The sequence below is a fragment of the Phocoena sinus genome, chromosome 8, assembly GCF_008692025.1.
Source record: "Phocoena sinus isolate mPhoSin1 chromosome 8, mPhoSin1.pri, whole genome shotgun sequence".
Classification (NCBI taxonomy): Eukaryota; Metazoa; Chordata; class Mammalia; order Artiodactyla; family Phocoenidae; genus Phocoena; species Phocoena sinus.
In genome coordinates, this window is record NC_045770.1 from 5,679,663 (window position 1) to 5,704,289 (window position 24,627).

Sequence of the window (24,627 nt, forward strand, 5' to 3'; positions counted from 1 at the left end):
GTATCAACACTGAGATAGAGTTATTTTATAAACCATCGAAAGGACCAGTGCCCAGAGGACAAACATGAAGTTTGGTGCCCTTTCAAAGCAGCCTCTCAACAGTCATTTATCCCCCAGCAACCGCTAAACCCCACTCCTGAGTTTTGGTTGTAACGAACTCATGGCTGGCAGGGGGACTCATTCATTAATTGCATGATTGTTATGGCCCCTCTAATCTGACAAGGACACAGCTTTCAGCTCGGACTTCCATGATCTTCTCCTAAGAGTGTCCCTGAATGGAGTCTGGCAGTCATCAAAACCAGGGAAGGATGCACTGCTCGCTCAGAATCCAGCATCACTGAGTTCCTCCTTCCTCTTGCCCATTAGCTCTCACCCCTACGGCCAGTGAAATGCCTGCAACGCTGTGCTTACCTGCTTGGCCCCGTACTATCCACACACCCCAGCCCTGCACTCTTTTCTTTTTTTTATCAGAGCTGGAACCAAATTCCCTGAGCCTGTAACTGGTGTGTAGACTCCGAGTATAAACACGATCCCTGGCATTAATCATGGGTAATAGAAACCAGAGATGAACTGTCACGTAGCTTGCTATCCTGTGGCTGAGTCAATGCAACCTTTCACAAACACACTAAGAAATACACACGCAGGCTGGGAATGGAGCATGAAAGAAATTCCAAAGCATATTTTCCTCCCCCGCCAACCCCCTTGCTTTTCTTTTTTTTAATTGCATAGGAATTCAGTAACCAGAAAAACATAAGAATTAAAAATAGAATCAGAACTTCTAAGCATCTGCCCTAGAGGAGCATGTTGAGAAAAGGCTTTTTTATTTATAGGCCATTCTTGTAGCAAGAGATTTAACTATTTCAACCTGGAAAATATACACCCTCCATCTGGTGGCTACCTCCTCACTTCAGTTGCCCCTCTCAGCCACACTGTTGTTGGCCACATGTTATAGAGGACAGAGAACTAGTCTTGAAGTTAGAACAAAGACCCGAGTTTAAATTTTATACTTCTTTCTTGTATTATTTCTGTAACTCTGGGTCAAGTACTTACCTTCTTTCTAAGTTTTAGTGAACTCATCTGCGGAATGAGAATCAGAATATTCAACACACAGGATTTTAATGAGGATTTAGAGACATAATCATCTGTCTAGTCCAAACCCCAAAATACAGCAGGCACTTGACAAAGGTTAGTTGATTCTAGATTTTGTCTTATTTGGGAAGCATCTCAGAAGCATGAAGGCTGACATGCTGACACAAAGCTGTTCTTCACTCAGACTTCATATATAAACATATGTGATATGAAAATGTAGGGTTTTTGTTCGGGTATTTCACACTGACAGAATCATATTTATGATGATATGGAGTCATTTTGGCCATTCTAACACTCCTTTACTGTTAGGGTCAACAGATGCCCGGCGAAGCATGGAAAAAACACAGCATCTAGCCCAGTTGGTTCAGCATTGATCATTTCTAAAGAGAAAGCACTTAGGAGATATATATAATTAATAGAAGATTAGCAACAAGGTGATATTCACTTTGTATGCATTTGGACATCCATCAACCACACTCTGCTAAGCTATATTGCTAATTAGCACTTAAGCGTTTTGCTCAGTTTCTACCCAATTCCTAAGCCTCATTGCTTGTTAGACCATTACTTATTACCTGGTGTAGCAGGATCGATGCAATTATTCCCATTTCACAGTTGTGTGAGTAAAGAGTAGAGGATTAATAATTTCCAGAAGCCACCCAGTGTCTGCTGTGGGGTTAATCTGAAGATTCAAACAGGTTTTGAGTTCTTTTAAAATAGAATGACTTGGATAAAATGAAGCTAGGTCTGCCTAATAACCTCTGTTAAGCCCTGACCACAGGGCTGTGTATGGGAGTGGCTTGTTAAATGTTGACTGTAAATGAGTAACCATACTCCATGTGGCTAGGATAAATATCTTATAACTCACCTTTCAAAGCAGAACACTTTTTAAAAATTGAGGTATACTTGATGTACAATATTCTATAAATTACAGGTGTATAACAGTGATTCACAGCTTTTAAAGGTTATACTCCATTTATAGTTATTAAAAATATTGGTGATATTCCCTGTGTTGTACAATATATCCCTGTAGCTTATTTATTTCATACATAATAGTTTGTACCTATTAATCCCCTCTCTCTCTTGCTTCTCCCCCTTCCCTCTCCCCACTGGTAACCACTAGTTTGTTGACTACATCTGTGAGTGTGTTTCCTTTTCATTACATTCACTAGTTTGTTTTGATTTTTTCAGATTCCACATATAAGTAATATTATACAGTATGTGTCTTTCTCGGTCTGACTTATTTCACTTAGCATAATACCCTTCAAGTTCATCAATGTTCCTGCAAATGGCAAAATTCCACTTTTTTATGGCTGAGTAGTATTCCATTGCATGTCTATGTGTGTGTGTGTGTGTGTGTGTGTGTGTGTACACACACACATATATACCCATTCATCTGTTGATTGTTGGGTTGTTTCCATGTCTTGGCTGCTGTAAATCGTGCTGCTATGAACATTGGGGTGCATTTATCTTTTCCAATTAGTGTTTTCATTTTATTCAGATATACCCAAGAGTGGAATTGCTGGGTTATATGGTAGTTATATTTTTAGTTTCTTGAGAAACTGCCATACTGTTCTCCATAGTGGCTGCACCAATTTACATTCCCACCAACAGTGTACGAGGGTTCCCTTCTCTCTGCATTCTTGCCAACATTTGTTCTTTGTGGTAAAACAGAATGCTTTGACTGAGAAAGAGGACACCATCATAAACACTCTGGAGCAAAATGTATAAATAGGAATCATGGGAAATCCAAGACATATGATCATTGTATCTAAAGCAGACTACCCTGGAGAACTCTCTGTGCTTGTAATACACCAGGGAGCCAACTCTCTGCAAGTGGTCTTCAACTTGACCCTGGAACTTGCAGCCCAGGCTTTCTTGAAGATTCTTGGTTTAGAATCATGGAAATGAAATAATACTGAGTCAATCATATCCTGTTTTGTGCTGCATTTGGTGGGTACCATGTGCTGAAGAGAGAATTTCATTCACTTAATTACAGTTGATGATGCAAAGGGTTCTTGTCACCTTGGTCTACATAACCGGAGTCAAGGTTTCTTAAAGGCAATGTAGACAATAATATAAAATATTTAGTAAATGTCTGGAACGTTGCATTTCTTTCTTTGCACAAAAGTTGTAGATCAAACACTATAAATGTCAAATCTAAACCTCAGCTAATGTGTCTGGAAATGATGAGGCAAGTTCAGGTCTAACTTGGCATAGCATTTATGATCATGAAAGCTAATACATCTTGAGTGCCACATCTATTTCTTTTTTCTTTTATTTTTAAACAAGTTTTTGAAGAAACTGGTTTCAAGCTTATGACTCAAATACAGGTTTTCTTAAACAATTTGCATCTTTAATTTCCTCTTTTAGGTTCTTCTGTGAAAGTTCATTTGTTGTTCTTAAATATTCGAGTGCATGTACCTCCTTATGTGTGATTCAAAGTAAATTGTTTAACATGGTATTGTGATACAGTGGAAACAACACAGGATGAGAAAGAGTAGTGTTTTGTTTTGATCCAAGTCTGCTAAGTTGCTTTTGACTTTGGGTCACTCAAGCTTTCAGTGTTTGTCTCTCTTTCTCTGTCTCTTTCTCTATTTCTCTCTCCCTCTGTTTCTCCCTCCCTATTTCTCTGCATGTCTCTCTATCTATGCGTATGTACATCTACCTATTTATATTTATATATAAAAACAAACCACACACACACACACACACACACACACACACACACACACACACCAACAACCAAGCAGTGATCTTGAATACCCCTTCCAGATCCAAGTGTCTGGGGTTTAATGCTGAATTTTATGCTGATTTTGTGAGGCACCTAAGGTAAGTAGTAGAGTCTCAGGATTTATTTAATCAACCTGATAGCCTTCTATTTATTATAATGTGTCCAAATTCACCCTTAACAATGATAACGGCAATTCCAGTTCTAGAATTCTTCCTTAATGAAATAATCCTAAATTTGAAAACAAACCCAACATCTTTTACCCAAAGATGTCTATCATAATATTATAAAAATAGTGAAAATTATCACTTACCTAAAATAATGAAGTAAGTCAGAGGTTCAGTAATTTATGGAGCAGTCCAATGATGTTTCTTCTAGCCATAAAAATTATGTTTTTGAAAAGTATGTACTTACATGCAATATATTTGTGATGTAATAAGAAAAAAACATAGGCAGAAAAGTATACATCAAATTGGAAATTTTCTTAAAAGTACATTATGTAACGGGAAAAAGACTGGAAGGAAATACAATAAAATTTATAGTGAGCATTTTTGAATGATTAGAACTGTGGGTAATTTAACAATAAAACAAGACAACATCTTTATTGGACTATAATTGCTTTAGAATGGTGTGTTAGTTTCTGCTTTATAACAAAGTGAATCAGCTACACATATACATATATCCTCATATCTCTTCCTTCTTGCATCTGAAAAAGCATATCTTTACTTCAAACATTTTTTTTCTGTGTGATGAAGCTGATATTGAATTATCATCCTCATCATTCTTTAGCACAGTGATACACATTTTCACTTTTTTTTTTTTACATCTTTATTGGAGTATAATTGCTTTACAATGGTGTGTTAGTTTCTGCTTTATAACAAAGTGAATCAGTTATACATATACATATGTTCCCATATCTCTTCCCTCTTGCCTCTCCCTCCCTCCCACCCTCCCTATCTCACCCCTCCAGGCGATCACAAAGCACCGAGCTGATCTCCCTGTGTTATGCGGCTGCTTCCCACTAGCTATCTACCTTTGGTAGTGTATATATGTCCACGCCTCTCTCTCCCTTTGTCACAGCTTACCCTTCCCCCTCCCCATATCCTCAAGTCCATTCTCTAGTAGGTCTGTGTCTTTATTCCTGTCTTACCCCTAGGTTCTTCATGACATTTTTTCCCTTAAATTCCATATATATATATGTGTTAGCACACGGTATTTGTCTTTCTCTTTCTGACATATTTCACTCTGCATGACAGACTTTAGGTCTATCCACCTCATTACAAATAGCTCAATTTCGTTTCTTTTTATGGCTGAGTAATATTCCATTGTGTATATGTGCCACATCTTCTTTATCCATTTATCTGATGATGGACACTTAGGTTGTTTCCATCTCTGGGCTATTGTAAATAGAGCTGCAATGAACATTTTGGTGCATGACTCTTTTTGAATTACGGTTTTCTCAGGGTATATGCCCAGTAGTGGGATGGCTGGGTCATATGGTAGTTTTATTTGTAGTTTTTTAAGGAACCTCCATAATGTTCTCCACAGTGGCTGTATCAATTTACATTCCCACCAACAGTGCAAGAGGGTTCCCTTTTCTCCACACCCTCTCCAGCATTTATTGTTTCTAGATTTTTTGATGGACGGCCATTCTGACTGTTGTGAGATGATATCTCATTGTAGTTTTTTCATTTGCATTTCTCTAATGATTAATGATGTTAAGCATTCTTCATGTGTTTGTTGGCAATCTGTATATCTTCTTTGGAGAAATGTCTATTTAGGTCTTCTGCCCATTTTTGGATTGGGTTGTTTGCTTTTTTGTTATTGAGCTGTATGTGCTGCTTATAAATTTTGGAGATTAATCCTTTGTCAGTCGCTTCATTTGCAAATATTTTCTCCCATTCTGAGGGTTGTCTTTTGGTCTTGTTTATGGTTTCCTTTGCTGTGCAAAAGCTTTGAAGTTTCATTAGGTCCCATTTGTTTATTTTTGTTTTTATTTCCATTTCTCTAGGAGGCGGGTCAAAAAGGATCTTGCTGTGATTTATGTCATAGAGTGTTCTGCCTATGTTTTCCTCTAAGAGTTTGATAGTTTCTGGCCTTACGTTTAGGTCTCTAATCCATTTTGAGCTTATTTTTGTGTATGGTGTTAGGGAGTGATCTAATCTCATACTTTTACATGTAGTTGTCCAATTTTCCCAGCACCACTTATTGAAGAGGCTGTCTTTTCTCCATTGTATATTCTTGCCTCCTTTATCAAAGATAAGGTGACCATATGTGAGTGGGTTTATCTCTCGGCTTTCTATCCCATTCCATTGATGTAACTTTATTGAGGTGTTCCTATGTTGGGTGCATAAATATTTACAATTGTTATATCTCCTTCTTGAATCGATCCTTTGATCATTATGTAGTGTCCTTCTTTGTCTCTTCTAATAGTCTTTATTTTAAAGTCTATTTTGTCTGATATGAGAATTGCTACTCCAGCTTTCTTTTGGTTTCCATTTGCATGAAATATCTTTTCCATCCTCTTACTTTCAGTCTGTACGTGTCTCTAGGTCTGAAGTGGGTCTCTTGTAGACAGAAAATATATGGGTCTTGTTTTTGTATCCATTCAGCCAATCTGTGTCTTTTGGTGGGAGCATTTAGTCCATTTACATTTAAGGTAATTATCGATATGTATGTTCCTATTCCCATTTTCTTAATTGTTTTGGGTTCGTTATTGTAGGCCTTTTCCTTCTCTTGTGTTTCTTGCCTAGAGAAGTTCCTTTAGCAGTTGTTGTAAAGCTGGTTTGGTGGTGCTGAACTCTCTCAGCTTTTGCTTGTCTGTAAAGGTTTTAATTTCTCCATCAAATCTGAATGAGATCCTTGCTGGGTAGAGTAATCCTGGTTGCAGGTTTTTCTCCTTCATCACTTTAAATATGTCTTGCCAGTCCCTTCTGGCTTGCAGAGTTTCTGCTGAAAGATCAGCTGTTTAACCTTATGGTGATTCCCTTGTTGTGTTATTTGTTGTTTTCCCTTTGCTGCTTTTAATATGTTTTCTTTGTATTTAATTTTTGACAATTTGATTAATATGTGTCTTGGCATATTTCTCCTTGGATTTATCCTGTATGGGACTCTCTGTGCTTCCTGGACTTGATTAACTATTTCCTTGCCCATATTAGGGAAGTTTTCAACTATAATCTCTTCAAATATTTTCTCAGTCCCTTTCTTTTTCTCTTCTTCTTCTGGAACCCCTATAATTTGAATGTTGGTGCATTTAATGTTGTCCCAGAGGTCTCTGAGACTGTCCTCAGTTCTTTTCATTCTTTTTTCTTTATTCTGCTCTGCAGTAATTATTTCCACTATCTTATCTTTCAGGTCACTTATCCGTTCTTCTGCCTCAGTTATTCTGCTATTGATCCCATCTAGAGTATTTTTAATTTCATTTATTGTGTTGTTCATCATTGTTTGTTTCATCTTTAGTACTTCTAGGTCCTTGTTAAATGTTTCTTGCATTTTGTCTATTCTATTTCCAAGATTTTGGATCATCTTTACTGTCATTATTCTGAATTCTTTTTCAGGTAGACTGCCTATTTCCTCTTCATTTGTTAGTCTTGTGGGTTTTATCTGCTCCTTCATCTGCTGTGTGTTTTTCTGTCTTCTCTTTTTCCTTATCTTACTGTGTTTGGGGTCTCCTTTTTGCAGGCTGCAGGTTCATAGTTCCTGTTGTTTTTGGTGTCTGTCCCCAGTGGCTAAGGTTGGTTCCGTGTTTTGTGTAGGCTTCCTGGTGGAGGGGACTAGTGCCTGTGTTCTGGTGGATGAGGCTGGATCTTGTCTTTCTGGTGGGCAGGTCCACGTCTGGTGGTGTGTTTTCGGGTGTCTGTGTACTTATGATTTTCGGCAGCCTCTCTGCTAATGGGTGGGGTTGTGTTCCTGTCTTGCTAGTTGTTTGGCATAGGATGTCTAGCACTGTAGCTTGCTGGTCGTTGAGTGAAGCTGGGTGCTGGTGTTGAGATGGAGATCTCTGGGAGATTTTCGCTGTTTGATATTATGTGGAGTTGGGAGGTCTCTTGTGGACCAGTGTCCTGAAGTTGGCTCTCCCACCTCAGAGGCACAGCACTAAATCCTGGCTGGAGCATCAAGATCCTTTCATCCACACGGCTCAGAATAAAAGGGAGAAAAAGCAGAAAGAAAGAATTAGTAGAAGTGGAAAGAAAGAAGGAAAGAAAGAAAGGAGGGAGGGAGGGAGGGAGGAAGGAAGGAGGGAAGGAAGGAAAAAAAGAAAGAAAGAAGATAAAGTAAAATAAAATAAAGTGAGATAAAATATAATAAAGTTATTAAAATAAAAAAATAATTATTAAGATAAAATAATAAAAAAAATTAAAAAACCAAAAATGAAAACAACCCCAAAAAACGGCTGGATAGAACCCTAGGACAAATGGTGGAAGCAAAGCTATACAGACAAAATCTCACACAGAAGCATACACATACACACTCACAAAAAGAGGAAAAGGGGAAAAAAATCATAAATCTTGCTTTCACAGTCCACCTCCTCAATTTGGGATGATTCATTGTCTATTCAGGTATTCCACAGATGCAGGTACATCAAGTTGATTGTGAAGCTTTAATCCGCTGCTCCTGAGGCTGCTGGGAGAGATTTCTCTTTCTCTTCTTTGTTCGCACAGCACCCGGGGCTCAGCTTTGGATTTGGCCCCGCCTCTGCGTGTAGGTCGCGGGAGGGCGTCTGTTCTTTGCTCAGACAGGACGGGGTTAAAGGAGCCGCTGATTCGGGCGCTCTGGCTCACTCAGGCCGGGGGGAGGGGGAGGGAGGGGCACGGCGTGCGGGGCGGGCCTGCGGCGTCAGAGGCGGCGTGACGTTGCGGCAGAGGCCGGCGTGACGTTGCACGAGCCTGAGGCGCGCCGTGCGTTCTCCCGGGGAAGTCGTCCCTGGATCCCGGGACCCTGGCAGTGGCAGGCTGCACAGGCTCCCCGGAAGCGGGGATGTGGATAGGGACCTGTGCTCGCACACAGGCTTCTTGGTGGCGGCAGCAACAGCCTTAGCGTCTCATGTCCGTCTCTGGGGTCCGCGCTTTTAGCCGCGGCTCGCGCCCATCTCTGGAGGTCCTTTAAGCAGCGCTCTGAATCCCCTCTCCTCGCGCACCAGGAAACAAAGGGAAAAAAAGTCTCTTGCCTCTTCGGCAGGTCCAGACTTTTCCCCCGGACTCCTTCCCGGCCAGCTGTGGTGCACTAGCCCGCTTCCGGCTGTGTTCACGCCGCCAGCCCCAGTCTTCTCCCTGCGCTCCGACCGAAGCCCGAGCCTCAGCTCCAGGCCCCGCCCGCCCCGGCGGGTGAGCAAACAAGCCTCTCGGACTGGTGAGTGCCAGTCGGCCCTGATCGTCTGTGCGGGAATCTCTCCGCTTTGCCCTCCACACCCCTGTTGCTGTGCTGCTCTCTGCGGCTCTGAAGCTTTCCCCTTCTGCCACCCACAGTCTCCGCCCGCGAAGGGGCTTCCTAGTGTGTAGAAACCTTTCCTCCTTCACGGCTCCCTCCCACTGGTGCGGGTCCCGTCCCTGTTCTATTGTTTCTGTTTATTCTTTTTTCTTTTGCCCTACCCAGGTACGCGGGGGGTTTCTTGCCTTTTGGGAGGTCTGAGGTCTTCTGCCAGCGTTCAGTAGGTGTTCTGTAGGAGTTGTTCCACGTGTAAATGTATTTCTGGTGTATCTGTGGGGAGGAAGGTGATCTCCCCATCTTACTCTTCCGCCATCTTCCCGGAAGCCCCTCCACACTTTCACTTTTTGCTGCCTGGCAACAAATGCATTTTAGAAAGTTTTTGAAATTGCAAAAAGCATTCTGTAAGTCAACTTCGGTAGGTTACAATTCTATTGAACCTTTCATATGTGAGTCCTCTACATTTGATCACATTTGATTCAAAATTAGTTGTAAATCTTCAAGCAAAGAATTCAATGAACCAAAAATCAAAAGAGAGAAATCAAATCATATTTTGTAGCTTTCTGATAATTGTAATTTTTGAAAAAACGCTTGTAAGCAAGCTCATATTACAGAAATACATTGAAATTTATTACTTCAAAAGCAAGAGAGGAAAAAAAATAATGATTTATGAGAATTTGAATAAAGTACAAGTTTTAATTCTGAAATTCCATAATAGGTCCTTGTTAAACATTTTGAGAGAGATATTTTGATATGGGTCCTATTTTTTATTGAATAAATTTATATTCTATAGTGGGTCAGAATTCTATTGAGGTGGCCTAAAATTTGTCACATCCAAATCTGGCAAAACTTTGAAAAGAAACTTTAAAAAACACACCTTACTCAAGAAATTTTAGGTTGAAAATACATCTTTTAAAAATGTTTTTCTCAAAATATTTAATTGAATATAATGAACAAAAAGTTACTTTAGTACAAGATTTTTCAGAATCACTCTTTCAAGGAAACAGTTGCCAACTACTGCATTATTACACTGCTGTCAGATCTGGTCTCCATAGAGGGGCAAATTAGCAATACAAATGAACACAATTTCAAATGTTCTTAATACTTTAAAGGGACATAAAAGATGAACAGTTTTCCAAGAGACAAAGAGCATCTACTCTAAAAATGTCCACTCTCTATGAGAAATCAGTCTTATTTATGGGACTGATATTAAGCTGGCATGCACTTCACAATGTGGAAGTGTTGATTAGTGGGGCTTCTGTTCCGATTGCCTGGAATCTGTGCTGATTGGCTGGTGGCTGTTGGAATATTACCCCTGAGTTTTTTTCAAAGTGAGAAGTTTTTCATCTACTTTTATCTGTTGTTGAAGAAACATCTGATTGGAGGCATTGTTGTTGAGACCTGATGTTGCATCACAAAGGGTGACCAAAACTGGATGCAAAGTAAGAAAGGGCAGTGGTCCTCTGGCTCCTTTGGAGGCCAGGGGAGGAGGTCATTATCATGTTTATCTATGGAGACTCCATAAACCTTGCTTTATTGGCTGAGCTAAACTGAAATATTCTGTTCTATTCCCATGCAGCTACCTTTTTATTATTATTATTTTTTTAAATTCACAACTCTCAGTTTTTTTTTAAAGTCTACAATTCAATGTTTTCTTTTTATACTATATTCACTGAGTTATGCAACCAACACCTCAATCGATTTTATTTTATTTTTTATTGGAGTATAGTTGCTTTACAATGTTGCGTTAGTTTCTGCTGTACAGCAAAGTGAATCAGCTATACATATACATGTATCCCCTCTTTTTTGGATTTCCTTCCCATTTAGGTCACCACAGAGCATTGAGTAGAGCTCCTTGTGCTATACAGTAGGTTCTCATTAGTTATCTATTTTATACATAGTATTAGTAGTGTATATATGTCAATCCCAATCTCCCAGTTCATCCCACCCCACCCTTTCCCCCTTGGTATCCATACGTTTGTTCTCTACAGTCTGTGTCTCTATTTCTGCTTTGTAAATAAGATCATCTGTACCAGTTTTTTCAGATTCCACATACATGTGTTAATATACGATATTTGTTTTTCTCTTTCTGAATTACTTCATTCTGTGTGACAGTCTCTAGGTCCATCCGCCCCTGCCAAAGAAACCCTGTACACATTAGCAATCACTTCCCATATACATCCAACATTCCCCTCCCTTCAGGCTAGGCAGTAACTAGCTTACTCTCTGTCTCTACAAATTTGCTAATTCTGAACATTTCATGTATATGGAATCTTATGCGGTCTTCTGTGACTGGCTTCTTTCACTTAGCATAATGTTTTCAAGGTTCATCAGTACTTCATCTCTTTTTATGGCTGCATAATATTCCATTCTATGGATATACCACATTATATGTATCCATTCTTCAGTTGATGGGATATTTAGGTTGTTTGTACTTTTTGGTCATAGTGAGTAATATTTCTACAAATATCCTTGTATAAGTTTTTTGTGTGGACACATGTTTTTATTTCTCTAGTTATATGTCTAGGAGTAGGATTTCTGGGTCATTTGGTAACTATATTTAAACTTCTGAGGAACTTTCAGAGTTTTCCAAAGCAGCTGTGCAATTTTACACTCTCTTCAGCAATGTACAAGGGATCCCACTTGTCTGCATTCTCACCAGCACTTGATATTGTCATATTTTTGACTCTAGCCATCCTAGCAGGTGTGAAGTGTTATCTCATTGTGGTTTTGATTTGCATTTCTCCGATGGTTCCTGTAAAGAATATTGTATTGTTAAAAGAACATTATACTGTAAAGATAAACTGAGGTACGTTAAAATTCTCAAGGCTTATTTGAGAAAACATCAATTTGAATTGGGCTGTGCCAAACCAGAGGCTGTTAGGCACACTCCACCAACAGGAGCTAAAGGAAAGTCTTTATAGAGCAGATGTGGAAGCAAAGCAAGGAAATAACCTGATTGGCTCTACCTTAAACAGTTGCCTTATTTGGCTGTTTGTGATTGGTCATTCTTTACATTTTGTTTTCTTGGAAACAAGTGCATTTATAGGAACTGGCTCAGGCTTAGGTTTTGGTTTGCTTACGCAGGCAACAAAGGCATTGGAGCCATCTCAGTCTAATGACCTCATTGTGTAGTTACCTTAGTGATAGGCCTACAATTATTTGTCCTCATTGGAATTAAGAATTATGGAATATTGCAAGTATATCAGACATTCCTAAGTGTGGGTTGGGTGAATAAGTGGCAGTGAGAGATATGTTTAAAGTTTAGCTTTAACCTACAGAGGAAAATTTAATTAGCTGAGTCCTTGACTGTACAAGAGGCTGGCAGTCTCTGTTGAGGAGGAATTGAGTGTAAGGTATTCCCTTTAGACTGGAGCCTTTGCCTGCCAGCTGGCTGATGTCCATCAGTGATCAGCGCATTAGCAGATGGTGCCCAGTCCAGCACCTCTGCACTTGCCCCGATGGTTTGTTTGTCTAATGGCTCTTCCCCAGTATGAGAAAGAGAATCACATCTCCCTTGAACACGCATCCATCTTTTAGTTCCCAAGATGACGTTTGCTTGTTCTGACCTTGACAGCCTGTCTCACTCAGCCTGTTAAAATATCAAATGGGTTGTGTTAAAACCTAGTTTGAGGACAAAGAGTAAGCAAGAGAAAAATGTGTCATTTTGCAAGACTCAAAACCCATCATTTTAAAGCAATTAACATATCAGTGAAGACAAATGATAGGACAATGGGTTCAGAGAGTGTGTTCTCATGGGCCCAGTTTGCTTAGGTATTTCTCAATTTTTGTACGTGGAATTACCTGTGAAGATTATTTTTTTGTGCATGGAATTATCTGTGAAGATTTTTTGAAGCATGCATGTCAGTTGATCTGATTCAGGAAGGAGCCTAGACAGCTTAAATAAAAAAAAAAAATTCAGGCTTCCCTGGTGGCGCAGTGGTTGAGAGTCCGCCTGCCGACGCAGGGGACACGGGTTCGTGCCCTGGTCTGGGAAGATTCCACATGCCGCGGAGCGGCTGGGCCCGTGAGCCATGGCCGTTGGGCCTGCGTGTCCAGAGCCTGTGCTCCACAACGGGAGAGGCCACAACAGTGAGAGGCCCACGTACTGAAAAAAAAAAAAAAAAATTCTATTATTACCTATGTTGCTGGAATTGAGTAGAAATATCAAATAGTAGATAATCAAATCAGTGACTAATCCAAGGTTGTATCTGTTTTGTTTCAAAATAAAAGATAGGCTATTTTTCCTATACTAGATTTACTTTTCATGTTGTGTTATGGGTGTTGAAATGATCTTATGGGTATATGCTGGTAGGGAGAAACAGTAAGGATTATATTCTCTGTTGCATACATATGGGATAAGACACAAACTTCTTATGTTTATATTCAAAGCCCTCTACAGTCTATTCCACTCCCATTCTTCAATCTCATTTCCAGCTATTTTTCCACAGCAACACCTTCGCCACTTTAGGTTGCTTACATTTCTTTTGGATGTGTGTTGTCTTTATTACTTTTGCATATATTGTTCCCATTGGAAAGTTCTTCTACGAACTTGTTCATCTGGTGAATTCATGTTAATTCTTCAAGATTCAGTTCAATAGTCTCTGTGAAGCCTTCTCTGACCCTTACTCCAAAGCTGACCACTCCCTCCATTGTGCTATATTTATACCATATACAAAAACAATCTTTCCCACATTTATTAAGCACTTATTACATGTTGGACATTCTGCTAGGCTCCAGAAAATTAGAACATGGCCCATTTTCCTCTTAGTTTTCTTGATATCGGAGAAGAGAAAGAAAACTATAGAGATAATTACACTGTAAAATATTAAGGGCTTTGTTAGGGAAATTTAGGGGTGCTCTGGGAGGAGATGGGAGGGACCCTTAACTTATGCGGAGATGTCATTAATGGTTTCTGAGTAAGTTGCTTCTGAGATGAGTCTTGAAGGATGAAGAAGAATTAAACGGGAAGAGAGGACAGGATAGCAAGCAAATAGCAAAAGGAGAAAGAGCGGGCACGCCTTGGTGATAAGAGAAGGGTTGACATATTTGTGAGGCTGCAAGCCATGAAGATGGTTGGAGAACATAGTGTGAAAGCATTGCAGGGATGGGGGCTGGGAGTGGCTCAATCACTCCAAAAATATTATTTGTTTATATCCCTTATCCTCTCCTCTCTCTAAGAGAAAGATCTTGTTTTATTCAGATTTCTATTTCAGTGACTAGTGCCACATGACCGTTGGATGGATGGATGAAGCATGTATGGGCTAATGAGCTCCATGGGGCTGGGATCACAGTTTAACTGAACTGTCCACGTTCACAAATCACTTGGTTGACTTTGAGAAAGGATGTTGGTTTCATTCCTTTTAGTCCCTATTTCTCCCCTTTTATTACCATATATTTCCTAAAGAGAAGGTCTGGCCAATATCAAAACGAAGCTCTCTACTCTGTTTCTAATTACCTTTTTCAAGGCTGCACTAGCAATGCAAATGCCGCCTGGTCTAAAGAGCTGCAAACAGAAACGCCTGCTTTCCTTGAAGGTGCTGAACGGAGTGCACGAAGCTTAGAGTGATAAGGGTTGAATTTTCTTTCGGGTTTATCTTTTAATAGGGACGATAAGATTCTAATGCCTCAGCCCTCTGTGCTATCTGGATGCTGACGGTGGGAACAGTCACCAGAGGGATGTACTGGGCGGTGGTGGGGGGCCCTGGGTTAACCTCAGAGAAACACAAATATGAGTGGGTGGAGTGCTTGCTTTCCATGAGAATCTCTGTCCCTCTCTTTCACAGCCTGGCCCAAACGATCGGGCTTTTTGCCAGTAAGCAAAGCAATGGAATATTTTTTCCATTGGTCAGAGGAAGTTTTCTTTCTTTTTTTTTTTTCCTTTTTGTGAATGAAGATAAAAACGTTCATTTGAAAAGGGAACTTTAGGAATTTCATTTTAGTAAAATGAAAGGCTGCTTAGATTCCCAGGAAGCCCTGGAGGAAGGTGCAAATCCCAAGGCAGCAAGAGTAAGGGTCCTCGGAAACCTGCAGGTGTGAATGTAAATCCTAATTCCATTGCAGACCAGCTGTGCAGTCTTAATGTTGCTTTACCTTCATGAACTTCAGTTTTCTTGACGATCACATGGGGAAAATTTTAGGTAAATAAAGTGAAAGGAGTGCAAGTAAAATATGTAGAAGACACTCAATATTTATTAGTCTCATTCTTTTGCTTTTTAACTCAGACAAAGGATTACACAGGCTTCTCACCAGTCTTCTGTGTATTTGGGAACCAAGTCATGAATACAAATCTAGGACGCCCAAGGGAAGGCTTTGCATATACAATGTCTTATCCTGCCAGCTGATCTCATTCACTTCGACTCACCAAATATTTATTAAGTGCATGCTTGCGCTTAAAACTGACTGAGTCTGTAGAGTTTACAGTTGGATGAGAGCTGGTTACTGACTTCTGTCTTCCAGAAACTTGTCTCTTATACAATGACAAAACTTTATATGTTGGGCAGGTTACTAGTACAAGGCAATGTGTGTACATGCATGTGTTCATGTGTGCATATGCACGTGTGTGTGTGTGTGTGTGTGTGTGTGTGGTCATGCACATAATAGTTTTGGGAGGAGGATATCAACAAGGGCCAAAGGAATGAAAGGGACTGCTTAATTTTCTTGGCTGGGGTTGGAGGCGCTGTACAAGGAACAAAAATATCACCCCTACAACTGCTCTTTCTTCTGGACCAAAGTCAGAAGCCTCTGGCTTTCAAAAATACCCAGATAATTTCCCTCTCACTACTGCTCAATATTGCTTTAAATGCCAAGAACGTTGGAGCCTCCATGCCTCCAGGCCAGCTATTTCTTCTGGCTGGAATTCTCTTTTCCAACTTTAGAAATCTGACTCATGCATCCACTCCCAGCTCAAAGCTCCTCTATGAAGCCTTCTCTCCTTTTGTAGATCTATTACCTAATGTAGACATGATACATATTTTAGGAGTGAATGAAATCAGTCCTATAAATGGTTCTGAAAGTTAATTTCTGCCAAAAATATTCCACTAGCCCCCAAACTGTCTTGAGACTTTTAATAACTTGCCAATAACTCGCCTCTGGGTTATTCTATCCTCATCTTCTCCCTCCTCCCCCTTCTTGCCAAGTCAGAGAGCAGAAGCTTCTACGGAAGCACGAAGTCCTCTCTGCTATTAGCTTGCCTTGAGTATCAACCCAACAAGCAGAAGAAAAAGCAGAACACTATGTGTTTTGTGACGTAACTGCCCCTCTAAATGGGGGACCGACAAGTAAATTAAAGGAGGACATGAAGAACAAAGTGTTAAAATACGGGGAGTCCTGCCATTGGTCTCTTTCAAGGAGAACTGTCAAGTGAAAATTCACTCAGTTTGTATGAACGTGACAAAAAAACCTAAAGACTGAGAACAGTAAAAAATGCAAATCATTCTGCCAAGTAATTAATTATGCAGATTTCTCTTTTGACATGTGAATTGATTTAAGGGTTTTGATAGTTGGTAGATACTGCGAAATGACCATACTGTACCGTAGGGCAAAACTCCATGAATATTCTCTTACTCTTCTCTGTAATGGGAATGATCTCTAAAATATGGATAATGACCATCTAACAGGAAGTGACTCATGGCCTGGCAAGGCCTTAGGAACTTGTCTGATGAGCCCTTCAAAATATCTGCAAAATTCAATGAGTCCAACAGGACCACTGAAATTCAGTAGAGTCTTCTGGTATTTATAGAGAAGGTTCAGGAGACACTTTCTTGGGAAACCAAGAGTATGGCTCAAATTCTTGCTCGGTTTTTGATAAAGTTGAGTTGTACTCAGGCCACACCCACATCCCCTCCCTGCCCTGGGTTGACCCTGTTTATCTCTGTGAGGTGCAGATGGGAGCAGGGTGGCCTGGTGGCAGGCCTGTTCTCTGGGATTTCAGTTTCTATCGTGACTTGTTTTCAGCCCTTTATTAATTTTTTCCCTCTTCTTTTCTTTTTTAATTTGGAGGCAACTCTAAAGTGCTTCTAGGGCACGAGACAGCTGGTTTTTACCACGTTGCTGATTGAGTTCATAGCATTTTCTTTGCCTCTCCCCCACCCCCCGCCCAAATCAGATGGAAACTTATTGGCAATGATATGAAGCATTTATGCTTTTTCCACCCCTTTTTTTTTTTTATCAGGAAAAACATTGGAAAAACAGATTGTATGCCCAGGCTGCTGGCTCTTGAAATTCCCTCCCTGTTCAGACCTATTATCACAGTAACAAAAATGGTTTCGATAACATGAATCTAACCAGCATTCACTTCAATCTGCCCCCAGGACAAGGAGGGGTGGACTCTCCCTCCTCTCTGGGGACAGGAACTGGGCTTTTTCAGGAATTCAGCTCTGCCAGAAATGGAGCAGGAATTTGGGCCATACTCCGTCAATCATTTCCAAGAGAAATGGACTTTTTTTGGATATACATTCAAGGGAAGGGGGAGACAGCATCGCCCCTGTGTGGGCAATAGGACGTGTTTAGAGGGCTCAGCTTTGGCGCTGTACCTGGAGCTCACACCACCCCTTCTAGGTCACACTCCAGATGTTTGTGGCCCCAGAATTCCTTGCCAAAATGGCCTTTAGCCTGCTTAGAAGAGTTTTTCTGGGCTTCTTCCTGGCGTGTGTTCTCTGGAGGATGGATGCTGTGTAAATCTTAAGCTTGATGGGTGGCCAACGGGTAGCCCTTTGTGGGGATGCAGAGGGAGACTGAGCTTCCTTGCTGGAGGACAGAGACGGGGGTAGGAAGAGATGGGCGTGGGCCAGTGGTGGACTCTATTCATGCTGCCATGTCCTGGTGCAGAAGTTGGAGGAGGTTGAGAACTCAAGTTAATCCAGGTCTTGTAGGTTGTTATGAGGGTAAATGTGGTAGGATAGAAGGATGAGCAGTCAGTTAGTTTGATACATTGTGTCTGAATATTTAAACTTATGGTGTGTTGCTCTCCATTTACATTATTGCCTGAAGTCCCCAAATGTTAAAAGAGGGGCTGGGGAAGATTTGCTATAATTACTCAGGCCCCTTGATCTGCTGAGCTAACTCAGGAGGAGTAAGTTGAGTATATTTTCTGGGTGGACCTATCTCTGCTTTCCCTTGGGGAGTGGGGAGGGAGTTTTCTGTTGCAGAAAGAACCTGAGATTTGGAGCCAGAAAGATGTCGATTCAACAGACATGTATTAAGCACCTATTGTGTGTCAACCAGAGATAGACACCGGGACAGACAAAGCACAGCCAACATTCTCAGAAAATTTATAGCAGGAAAATGGATATTTGTGGAAAATACAGCAAGAAGACAATGTGTTAAAATCACTGTTAGCCAGGATACTGTTTATTTATTTATTCTTTTATTATTGTTTTTTATTGAGGTAACATTGATTTATAACATTACATAAGTTTCAAGTATACAACATTATATTTCTACTTCCATATACCCTACAGCAGGCTCACCACCAACAATTTAGTTTCCATCTGTCACTCCACACTTGGTTTTGCCCTCCCGTCACCCCTCCTCTCTGGTAACCAGAACTCTGTTTTTTACATCTTCATGTTCGTTTTTGTTTAGTTTGATTCGTTTACTTATTATATTTTGGTCTGTTTGTTTCTTTGTTTATTCAGTTTTTATAGTCTATGTATGAGTGAAATCTTAAGATATTTGTCTTTCTCCATCTGACTTATTTCACATAGCATAGCACTCTCAAGTTTCATTCCTTTTGTGGGAAATGACAAGGTTTCCTGTGTTTTATGGCTGAGTAGTATTCCACTGACTTTATGTGCCACATCTTATTTATCCGTTTATTCGTTGATGGGCACTTTTAGGTTGTTTCTGTATCTTGGCTATTGTAAACAGTGCTGCAATGAACATAGGGATGCATATATCTTTTCAAATTAGTGTTTTCGTATTCTTTGGACAAATATGCAGAAGTGGAGTTGCTGGGTCATATGGTAGTTCTAGTTTTAACTTTTTGAGGAATTGCTATACTGTCTTCCACAGTGGCTGCACCAATTTACATTCTCACCAACTGTGTATGAGGGTTCCCTTTTATAGACATCCTCACTGACACTTGTTATTTCTTGTCTTTTTGATAATAGCCATTCTGACAGGTGTGAGGTGACATGTCATTGTGGTTTCGATTTGAATTCCCCTGACGATTAATGATGTTGAGCATCTTTCCATGCGTCTGTTGGCCACCTGTATGTCTTCTTTGGAAAACATGTAGACAACGTACAACTCCTCTGCCCATTTTTCAGTCGGGTTGTTGTTGTTGTTGTTTTTAAGATTAAAAAAATATTTATTGTATTTATTTATTTTTGGCTGCATTGGATCTTCGTTGCTGAACGTGGGCTTTCTCTAGTTGCGGCGAGCGGGGGCTACTCTTCATTAAGGTGTGAGGGCTTCTCATTGTGGTGGCTTCTCTTGTGGTGGAGCACAGGCTCTAGGTACACGGGCTTCAGTAGTTGTGCCACACAGGCCCAGTAGTTGTGGCTCATGGGCTCTAGAGCACAGGCTCAGTAGTTGTGGCACATGGGCTTAGTTGCTCTGCAGCATGTGGTGTCTTCCTGGACCAGGGCTCGAATCCGTGTCTCCTACATTGGCAGGCGGATTCTTAACCACTGTGCCACCATGGAAGCCCAGGTTGTTTGGGGTTTTTTTTTTTGTTGTTGTTGTTGTTAAGTTATATGAATTCTTTATATATTTTGGATATTAACCCCTTATCAGATATATCATTTGTAAATATCTTCTCTCATTTGGTAGGCTTTTTGTTTGATTGATGGTTTCCTTTGCTGTGGAGAAACTTTTTAGTTTGACGTAATTCCATTCCATTTGTTTATTTTTGTTTTGCTTCCCTTGCCTGAGGAGACATATCCAGAAGGATATTGCTAAAACTGATGTCCAAGAGCATACTGCCCGTGTTTTTTTTTTTGAGTAGTATGGTTTCAGGTCTAATATTCAATTCTTTAATCAATTTTGAGTTCATTTTTGTGAATAATGTGAGGCAGTAGTGGTTTCATTTTTTTTGCATATGACTCTCCAGTTTCCCAACACCATTTATTGAAGAGACCATCCTCTTTCCATTGTAAGTTCTTTGCTCCTTTGTCATAAATTAATTGTCCGTATATGTGTGAATTTATTTCTGGACTCTCAGTTCTGTTCCATTGGTCTATGTATCTGTTTTTCTGCCAATACCATACTGTTTTGATTACTATGTCTTTGTAATATAATTTGAAACCAGGAAGTGTGATACCTCCAGCTTTGTTCTTTTTTCTCAGATTGCTTTGCCTATTCAGGGTCTTTTGTTTTTCCATACAAATTTTTGACTTTTTTTTTTCTCTTTCTGTGAAAAATTTCCTTGGGATTTTGATAGAGATTGCATTGAATCTATATATAGCTTTAGGGAATATGGACATTTTGACAATGTTAATGCTTCCAATTCATGAGCATGGAATATTTTTCCATTTATTTGTGTCTTCTTCAGTTTCTTTCAACAATGTCTTACAGTTCTCAGTGTACAGGTGTTTCATCTTCTTGGTTAAACTTATTCCTAAGTATTTAATTCTTTTTGTTGCAATTGTAAATGGAGTGGTTTTTAAAATTTCTCTTTGTGCTAGCTCATTGCTAGCATATAGAAATACAACAGAGTTTTGTATATTGACTTTGCATCCTGCAACTTTACTGTATTTTTTATTTGTAATAGTATTTTTTTTTGTATGTGTGGAGTCTTTGGGGTTTTCTATATATAAAATCATGCCATCTGAAATTTAGCCAGTATACTTTAATCCAATAAGGGTGTGGATCTAAAAGAAGAAGCAGGTCTCTGGAGGAAAAGTTGAGCAAGTCTAAAAGAAGAAGCAGGTCTCTGGAGGAAGAGTTGAGCAAGTCTTCACAGAGGTGACATTTACCCTGGGTATTTAACCTGGGATTAGCAAATGTCTGCCAGGAGAAAGGAGGAAACCATGACTGGAGGAAATGATTTGTGCAGAAGAATGGAGACCCATGAGGACCTCTAATCTAGATTTTAGAATTAACTTTGTTACCTACTTATTGGGTACATTACTTAACATTTCTTAACTTTAGTTTCCTCTTCTGTGTAATGGGGATAGTAATATAATAGCATGACCATTACATGAAATAGTGGATTTGAAACACATATTTTAAATTCTAAATAAAGCACTAACTAAATCTTAATAATTGTTGAAAGTGGGACTTCAGGCCTAAATTCCTCTAAATCCCAGCTGGGGAGTACTCTGCAGATTTTGGTGTGAGAGTTGGGATGTCTTCTGGGGGTCCTGTTGACATTCATCCTGAGAATTATCAATCTCTGGAACAGAAGGAACATTGGGTACAAGGTGGGCTGGCCCAGGGTTGGTGCAGGAGGAAAATCAGGAATGGAAGGGCTGCATTCTACTTTTCTTTAGAAGTAAGCCAATGCTTTACTACAGCCTAGAAGTGAGCCTGAGTCTCTGATCTTTGATTAAGCAAAATATAAATTACAGGACCTTCTAGATTTGTGGTCAGGCTTCACCAGTTCTCCCTCGCAAAGCCCTTACCCGGCAGAGGCAGTTTTCTTTATTATTCTCAGGCAAGAGGCAGCAGTTTTGAATTCTTCTGTTGTCACTGGTGCTGCTGAGGAATAAATAACTGAGGACAAAGACCATGTCTTATAAATTCAGAGTCCCTGCAATCCTAAATCAATAATGAGCACAGCATGTATTTGTCACATGAATGAATTATTGGAAAGGAGGCTGCTCTTCCGGACTCTTACAGGGCATATTCCCTTCCCTGCTGATTTAAAAGGACAAAGTATCTTGTGTGCTCTGGTCAGTTCTTCATGCCCATGGCTGTCCAGCCTAATTGCTAAGTGCCAGCCCAGTGAAGCCTCGTCAATGACAGTACATCTTCCTTGGGGTCACCTCCTTCAGGGCAGAGCCCCATGGCCCACAGGACACTGACAGCTTCTGTTTCACATCTGTTTTTACTTCTCCATAAGCCTTCTGGGTCACTGCCTTGGCCCAGTGATCTCCCCTTTCACCTTGGTTCCCACACCAGGTCAAGACAGGGAGACCTCCTCTTCTCTTCCCAGCCCCTGGGGCCTCTCTCTGTTCCCTGTCCGCACTCTGCTGGTCCCTGCCAGTTGTGGATGCAGAGTCTAAGGCTGTCCCCCGGCACCAGGGTGCTTGGCTCTCACCAGCCTGGTCCCACTCTTGTCTCTCAGTGAGAGCCTCTTTGCTACTCACATGTGTTCATCCTGACCTTTGGGTCTTGGAATGTTGGCACGCACATGTAGCCAAGGAATCCAATCTGCTTGAAGCATTAGGTCTTCAAATAGTCAGAACCCAGGGAGGCTTCTTGACACTAGCCTTGTATCAGCTGCATGGTTTCCGGAATTGTCATCCCCACCCTCCCACTTACTCATTTGGGTCATAGTTGAGGGGGCATGCCTAGATGCAGGGTTGAATTGTTTGTAATAAAAGGGAGGGAGATACAGAATCTTCTTTCATCTCCTTGTCCTTCTCTGCAGTTCATACTTCATCCCAAAGGGCTTTCAATCAAACAAACAAACAAACAAACCATGTTCACTGAAAAAGCTTACTGGCTGGAGGGGTAAGGCAGCCCACCATAGTTACATTAGTGGTTGTTAAGGAAACACAGTAGGAATAAAGGAGGTGACCTGTGATCTCAAGCAATTTATAATCTAGTTATGAAGACAGAACTATACCATGTGAAACCATGGCAAACCATGTCAAAGAGATTAGTATTAAGTGCCTATGTGGCACTTAGTAATAAGCGATGATGGATGCTGTGGAGATCTGAGGAGGCTGTTTGGAGGAGATGGAGCTTGAGGCAGATCTGTAAGGATGGAGGGTGTGTGTGTGTGTGTGTTTATTATATCCTCAGCATCCAATACAGTGACCGGCAAGTCATAGGTGATCAATATATATTTTGTATGAATTAATGCACTGGAAAGAGAAGAAAAGACGAACGGAGGATGATGTGAACACAGAGTTGAACAGGGCGTGTTTGAAACCCAGTGACAGGATGCCAAGTGAGTGGAAAAAATCAGGCTGAATGGGGAGGGTGAGCGGAGCAAAAAGTAAACCCTTGCTGATTGTCAGGGGAAGTCCGGGCTGTCTGATGTCGCTGGCTGTGTTCATCAGGGCAGGGCATGCTAAGCGCAGATCCCTTTTCACTTTCTGAGCCAGTTTTCTCATTCCAGTGTGGGCTCTGGGAAAGTGTTGCTGGTATCACAGAGATCAAAAACCTGGGGCTGCAGATAAGCAAGGGGGGGGGGTGAGTGCAGGGAAGCAATGAGGGTCACTGAGATAGGCCTCTGTTGCTGAGCAAAGCCAAACAATTCAGACCTTCATACCCCCAAAGTCAAACCCAAACAAAGCTGTAGAACGGGAGGGAGGGGCCATCAGGAGGGAGTCACGGGCCTGATGTGGAGAAATGCAGGGGGGCCAGAATGACTGGCTAGGACAACTGTCCTTTAATCGTGTTGCTCCTCCAGTAAGCGTGGAAATCTGTGGAAAATTTTGCCCTGTGTGTGAGATTCAGAATAAGCACCAGCACACCCGTGTTGCCCTTTGAGACCGTACATGTAACTGATTGTTTATACCATAAACATTTATGGAGGGTCTATTATGTGCTAGGCCTGTGTATCTGTACCCTGCTGATTGTGTTTGAGCCACGGACTCTGTCCTTACGGAGCTTACAGTTTACTGCGGAGAGAGATAATAAAGAGCTAAATGAGGAAATAAGAAGAAAGGTGGAGAAATTGATTTCTTCTATCAAATATTCAGATGGATAAAAGATAAGGAATCGGAGTTCTAAAATAGAGCCTGACTGATTCTCCCTCCGGAAATTGGCCTGTTCCTGTACAAGAAGTAAGACTGAATTAAAAAAAAAAAAAAGAAACCAAAAATCAGAAAACCAAAATGAAAAACCAAAAACACAAAAAATCAGAGTATACCAAAGCTATGAGTGGAGCTGCTTTCAAGCAGGCTGTTTTTCAAACTAAACATGGGGCTACACGGACCAGCACAAAGGTGCTAATGGAGAGATCACTAGGGGATGTTTGACAGTAGATATGCTCTAGAAAAGACATCTCTGTTGAACTGATGGATGCACTTAGGTGAATACGTGAGGGTTTCAGGGAAGCAGTGCTGACTAGTAAAATCTCTGGAGTCAGAAATATCTGGGCTCCTACTTTCCAGCTGGGTGAACTTGGAAAAATTTAGCCTCTCTAAGCCTGTTTGCTCATCTGTAAAATAAAGATATTACTACCTCCCAGGTGGTTAAAATAGATTATTATGTAATACATCTAGCACAGAGCTTGGCCTATAGTGTGTGCATGATAGAATCGA